Source organism: Rhinopithecus roxellana, chromosome 20 (genome assembly GCF_007565055.1).
Source record: "Rhinopithecus roxellana isolate Shanxi Qingling chromosome 20, ASM756505v1, whole genome shotgun sequence".
NCBI classification, from domain to species: domain Eukaryota; kingdom Metazoa; phylum Chordata; class Mammalia; order Primates; family Cercopithecidae; genus Rhinopithecus; species Rhinopithecus roxellana.
The window spans coordinates 41,994,141-42,001,247 of NC_044568.1; positions in this window are offsets into that span (position 1 = coordinate 41,994,141).

The window sequence follows — 7,107 nt, forward strand, 5'->3', positions numbered from 1 at the left end:
GTAGGTGCCACCATCATCATCCTATTTTATGCTGAGGATCCAGGGTCTCAGAGAGACGGAGTGATTGTTCCAAGGCCACACAGCTGATTAGACATGAAACTGGGATCCCAGGCCAGAGCCCACACTCCTATATTTTTATTATTATTGTAATTTTTTTTTTGATACAGCATCTCTCTGTGTCGCCCAGGCTGGCGTGCAGTGGCACAATCTCGGCTCGCTGCAGCCTCTGTCTCCCAGGTTCAGGAGATTCTCATGCCTCAGCCTTCCATGTAGCTGGGATTGCAAGCATCTGCCACCATGCCCAGCTGTTTGTTGTTGTTGTTTGTTTGTTTGTTTGTTTGTTTTTAGTAGAGATGGGGTTTCACCATGTTGGCCAGGCTGGTCTCAAACTCCTGACCTCAAGTGATCCCCCTGCCTTGGCCTCTCAAAGTGCTGGGGTTACAGACATGAGCCACCACGCCTGGCCCACACTCCTGATCATGGGCTGCCACCCCATCCTCCAAGGCAAGGCCCCGTGTGGCCCCTGCCCTCTGCCACACCACCACACTCTACTCTGCAGACACTGCAGCTCCAGCCATACCAACCTCCTTACTGCCCCAAGTACTACCCTGCACCCATCAAAGTCCCACCAGCCCTTCAGAGCTCGGTCTACTGGGTTCATTCTTAGCATGTTAGGGGAGCTGTTTATGTGTCTGCTGCTTCTGCCTCCCTGGCTGCTCCTGGAGGGCAGAGAATCCTCTAGCAACCAGCACAGTGCCTTGGACCTAGTGGGCATTTCTTTTTTTTTTTTTAAGAGACGGAGTCTTGCTTTGTCGCCCAAACTGGAGTGCAGTGGCCGGATCTCGGCTCACTGCAAGCTCCGCCTTTCGGGTTTACGCCATTCTCCTGCCTCAGCCTCCTGAGTAGCTGGGACTACAGGCGCCTGCCACCTCGCCCGGCTAGTTTTTTGTATTTTTTAATAGAGACGGGGTTTCACCTGGTTAGCCAGGATGGTCTCGATCTCCTGACCTTGTGATCCGCCCGTCTCGGCCTCCCAAAGTGCTGGGATTACAGGCTTCAGCCACCGCGCCCGGCCTTTTTTTTGAGATAGAGTCTCGCTCTGCCGCCGGGGCTGGAGTGCAGTGGCCGGATCTCAGCTCACTTCAGCTCACTGCAGGCTCCACCTCCCGGGTTCACGCCATTCTCCTGCCTCAGCCTCCCAAGTAGCTGGGACTACAGGCGCCCGCCACCTCGCCCGGCTAGTTTTTTGTAGTTTTTAGTAGACGGGGTTTCACCGTGTTAGCCAGGATAGTCTCGATCTCCTGACCTCGTGATCCACCCGTCTCGGCCTCCCAAAGTGCTGGGATTACAGGCTTGAGCCACCGCGCCCGGCCATGGGCATTTCTTTAAGTGTTAGAGGGGAGGCAGGGGGGAAAGCGTGAGGGATGCATGGAAGGATGGATGAAGGACAGATGGGTGGGATGGTAGAAGCTGAAACCAGAACCCCACCCCACCCCCAGCTCCACTGCAATAACTGCCAGGCCAGTCCTAGGAGGGTCTTTCTGCTGCCCAGCTAAGTCTTCCTCCTGGAGGGGGGCGTGGAAGTCCCCCAAGCCCAGGTACCAAAAGCCACAGCAACCCAGGGGCAGCAGTGCCAGGGCCTCTCCTCATAGGCCTGGAGTGCCCAGACGGGCTGGAGAACCGGCTGAGCCAGACACTACCCCGCCACCCGGTCCCTCCTCTCCCATAGTGAGAGGGCTGGGGGCCCTGAGCCTGTCCTTCCTCTCCAGCCAAGGCCATTTTATCCAGCCTGACTCTACCAGGCAGCCCCTAGGGATTTCTGCCTAGAAATCCATGCCCAGCAGTGAGTCTTCTGCACTCCAGCCCTCCAGACAAACCTGGCTTCTGGCCCCAGCCTCTCTCTGATTGGCTGTATGTCTTCCGGTGAGCTCCTGCCTCTCTCCCAGCTTTGGTTTTCCTATCTGTCAAATGGGGACAGGAAAAAACGGGCTGTCCAAATCCACCTTCACTGACATGACTGTGCCGTTCTATTCCCCCTCTGACTCTCCCTGCTGCCCTGTATTTCCTCCCAAGCCGCCACTGCCTTGTCTTCCTGGGGCCCTCCAGCCACTCCAGGCAGCCCTTCTGGGCCAGTGGAGGGGGCTGGAGGCAGTGGCAGCATCCAGAAGCCAGCTGCAGCTCTCAGCCGGCCGCCTCCCACCTCCCCCGCCACCACTGGCTCCCCTGCCTACTTTACTAATTGCAGGGTTGCAAGATGCCATCTGCCTCCCAGGCCCCAGGCAGGCGCCTTCCAATGGGGCAGGGCCCCCCTGGAAAGCCTCCCAGTCTTCCTCAAGCCCCACAGACCCGGCTGCACTGGGGGTGGTCTCCAGAGTGCTCAGACTCCTTCCCAGTCCCAGGGAGGGGGCCTGAAAAGGTGGAAGCGTGAAGCCTTCCTCCGAGGCTTTCCCATTTCCCAGGCTTCCGCTATGTCAGAGAGGAGCAGCCTGGCCTTCCCCTCCCCTGCTGAAGGCCTAGCAGGGCTGGCCAGATCCTGGCCCCTGGGGTGCCCCAGACTCTCACCCTTGAGCACATTCTCCAAGTGGGCTCAGCTCCCTGTTGCTCTCGGAAAAAGTCCAGATGGGCCTCTTGCTACAGCCTCTCCTCCTCCCCAACTGCCTTCCCCAGCAATGCCACTGCACCTGCCTTGTGACCTGAGCACCAATGACCTGGTCTGACTGCATGCCAGAGAACACAGGGATTCAGGACCATGCTTCATCAGCCCACCCCTGGACCCCAAGCTCTGAGCTCAGCTCTGAGCTCAGGAATCCTGTCTGCAGGAATCTGAGTGTGTCCCCAGGAAAGGAAGGAGAGCGTCATTCGGGGCTCATGCTCCTTCTCTATTTTGCTGTTTAACTTTTACCTTCACAACCCCCTGGGAGGTGAAAAATGGCAAATGAGAAAACTGAGGCCCAGGGAGGGAAGGACCCAGCCAGGAAGTGGCAGGATCAGGATTTGAATGAACCAAGATAGCTCCAAAGGCTGGGCATTTTCAGCTACAGCACCGAGCCAGTGATGACCTGACAGCTGTCACCAAGCCCTCTCCCCTCAGATCATTCTGCAGAGCCCTTTCTCACCCAGAGCCTCACCTGATCCCCTAACTTGAATACTTGAATGGGTTGCAGCTGGGAATCTCATTACCTAGGTGAGTAAACTGAGGTCCCGAGAGCAAAGTGGCTTGTCCCAGGGTACCCAGCATCTGTGTCCTGAGAATCCCCAGATCCTCTTAATTAGGCGGTAATACATCGCTCCTTTATGCCCCATACATTCTTTTTTTTTTTTTTCATAGTTAAGGAAATATTGACCCTTTCATTATCATAAATTCAGAGAGATGTGGATTTGCCTCCACTCCTAACCATGCAAGCCGCACAACCTCTCAGAGACTCAGTTGCCACCTCTGTAACACGGGATGTGTTGTGGGGCTTAGAAAGGACCTTTGTCAAGCCCCTCACACAGGGTCCAGCACCAGCAGTATTGCTGTGTGTCCACCTTTGTCCCAGGGCACCTGTCAGGTCTGTGTGGGAGACTAGTTGTTCAGGCGAAAAAAGCACACTCGTGTACACTGGGTCAGGATCCTTATCCAGGATCTGTCTCTGCCTGCACGGCCTGCTCCCCCCAGCCACATGTGGCTCCCCCTGCCCTCAGTCCCCTCTCAGAAACCTCCACCTGATCACTCGCCCAGGTATCTTTTTTTTTTTTTTTTTTTTTTTTGAGACAGCATCTCGCTCTGTCATCCAGGCTGGAGTGCAATGGCGCGATCTCAGCTCGCTGCAACCTCCGCCTCCCAGATTCAAGCAATTCTTCTGCCTCAGCCTCCCAGGTAGCTGGGACTACAGACGTGCACTACCACGCTTGGCTAATTTTTGTATTTTTTAGTAGAGACGGGATTTCACCATGTTGACCAGGCTGGTCTTGAGCTCCTGACCTCATGATCCACCCGCTTCAGCCTCCCAAAGTGCTGGTATTACAGGCGTGAGCCACCGCTACTGGCCCACCCAGGTATCTTAAGGCCGAACTATCTCAATTCCAGGATAGGATGGGATTGGGAAGTGGCAATGCTTGGAGAGCAGTGACACCTTTGTCTGTCCCTGGACCACCACCCTGTCCCCACCACCCCCGCCCTGATGGCTGATAAACTGGACTCAGGTGTATAACAAAATCCTGTAGGAATCAGTCTGGTAGAAATCCTTTATCAGATGAAGCTTATCTGGTCCCCCAATCCCTGAAGGGTAAACTGAGGAAGCTGCCAAACTAAGAGGGGTAGGGGCAGAGAGAAAAAGGAGGTACCAGGCTAAACAGGCTGACTTTGTTATTTTTTTTTTTTTTTTTTTTTTGGAGACGGAGTCTCGCTCTGCCATCCAGGCTGGAGTGCAGTGGCCGGATCTCAGCTCACTGCAAGCTCCGCCTCCCGGGTTCACGCCATTCTCCTGCCTCAGCCTCCCGAGTGGCTGGGACTACAGGTGCCCGCCACCTCGCCTGGCTAGTTTTTTGTATTTTTTAGTAGAGACGGGGTTTCACCGTGTTAGCCAGGATGGTCTCGATCTCCTGACCTCGTGATCCGCCCGTCTCGGCCTCCCAAAGTGCTGGGATTACAGGCTTGAGCCACCGCGCCCGGCCACTTTGTTATTTCTTTTGATGCTCCTGACAGCCCAGTGAGGTGATCACAGTTATCCCCTATAAGGGGATAATAATTAATTATCTTACAGGTGAGAAAACCGAGGTTGAGATCTTCAGCAGCTTCCCGGGGTCTCAGAGCAACTAAGAGGCAGGGCTAGAACCAGGGCTGGTAACCCCACTGCATCTGCTGCCCATGGCACACCCTAAATATAACACATACCTCTTCCCAGGCCTCCTGGGGCCCTGAGGTCTGGATGTGTCTCTTTTCATAGCTTCATCTCCCCACAGCGCCCCCTCCCTGACTATATTCCAGTCCACTGGCCTCCTTTCCACTCCTCAACACCCCAATCCCACTCCAGCCTCAGGGCCTCCAGCCGTGCTGTTCCTTCTGCCTAGAACCACCTTTCCCTCCTTCACATCCTTCCAGTCTCATTTGAAGGGTCCAGGCCAGGTGCAGTGGCTCACACCTGTAATCCCAGCACTTTGGGAGGCTGAGGTGGGTGGATCACTTCAGGTCAGGAGTTCAAGACCAGCCTAGCCAACATGGCAAAACCCCATCTCTACTAAAAATACAAAAATTAGCTGGGCATGGTGGTGCATGCCTGTAAACCCAGCTATTCAGGAGACTGAGGGAGGAGAATCACTTGATCTGGGAGGTGGAGGTTGCAGTGAGTGGAGATCGCACCACTGCATTCCAGCCTGGGTATAGAGTGAGACCCCGTCTCAAAAAACAAAAAGAAAGTTAAAGGTAATTTCCCAAGGGCAAGGAAGTGGTAAGGGCTTCCATGACTCCTCTAGCTAAAAGGATACACCCTCTCCTGTGCCCCTATTAACCTGTATTTCAGTCCCTTGACATTGATTTTTCCAGATGGCTTCACTTTCCTCATTGCCAATGTTTTCACCTGACTGGTGCAGCCCTCCCGTGCCCTTGCCAGCTGGCAAGTTCCTCCTTTTTGCTCACCTTGGTGCCCCCACCACCTCTGCCAGCTACATAGCAGGAGCTCACTAAGCATTGGATGGATGGATGAATGGATGGATGACCTCCCATGCTCTCTCTCAGGCCCCTGCTCTGGGCACTCGAAAGCAGCAAGAGCAGGAGGGAGAAACCAAGTCAGGCAAATGCACTGTGCAAAGTTTTTTGAGAGGAAACTCAAAGATGCAGTGCTATTAAAAATTGATATTTCAATGAGATAATCCCTCTCGTAGGCTTTTAATTGATTGTCTAAAAAGCCTTCCTCTGTTGTTGTGCTTCTTTATTTGCAGGGACCATTAATTTTTTTATGGACGATCAAACCCGGATAGGGTGGAGGGGCTACCGCACGACTGATTCAAAAACAGTAACAGAGGCGCCAGGGAGGAACATCTGGGGTTCGGCCGTGGAGCTGGCCTTGACTGTGGGTCCTGGCAGGGGGTGGCTGATTCCCTTGAGGAAGGAGGGGAAGCCCCTGTGCATCCAGAACACACACACACACATCTCTGTCCTCAGTCCCGAAGGACAGGCTTCGTAAAGGGAGAAGGTGGAGGCCCAACAAGGGACTGGGGCAACAGGCCCCCCAACATCGAGGTAAAGCCCCATTCTGGGAGGTGGGACTCCTGGGTTTCTCCCTTGCCACTGGTGGCCAATTCCCCATCCACTCCAGGCATTGGTCCCTTGCAGGACAGGGCTGGAGGTGGACAAGGAAGAACAGAGAAGGGGACTCAGGATTTCTAGACCCTGCCACTTCTCCCCTCTGGGCCTCTTTCTTCCTGTATTCAGTGGGGGTAACAGTGGCTCCAGTTTCAAGGGATGGCTCTTCAGGCCAAGCACAGCACCTGACTCCCGTAAGAGTGCAGGAAGAGCTTATGTTGCTCTCCCTGTTATTAATCTCAGCTTCCTTTTCCTGCTCTGCAGGCGGCCCTCAAATTCTTGCCACGGCACTCCCTCCCTCATGCTGGGCTTGCACAGCTTTGTGGCTGCAGAGGTGTTATGCGAACACCTGTCTCCAGGTCACTGGCCCCATCTGCTTCTACTGCATCTATCCACTCCATCAGCCTGACAGGCAGCCCCAAGGAGGCCCCAGAGGCTCTCCGTCTACCTAGCAGAGAGCCAGGGCTGGGCTGGGATGCTCCCCGAGCTGGCGTCCCACGCTTACCTCCTCTCTGCTGCTCCATGCCTGCAAGACCTCTTTTCCAGGAGGAAGAGACTTGCCAAGAAGGCCAGCTTCATGGTTGTGCGGGCAACCTGTGCTGTTACTCAGGGCCCTACACTTCTGAGGGCCCAGGGCTTGGTTTAATACTCTGTTGTCACCCCTCAGCAATGCATTAATAATTTGTTGGTGGGGCACATATTCTTTTTGTGCTGGGCCCCGAAAATGATGTGGCCGGTCTTGCTGCCAAGGGACAGTGCTGCTTCAGGAAATGGCCACAGGGTGCATCCCCAGGGCAATGCCCATACCTTTAGGCCATGGACTG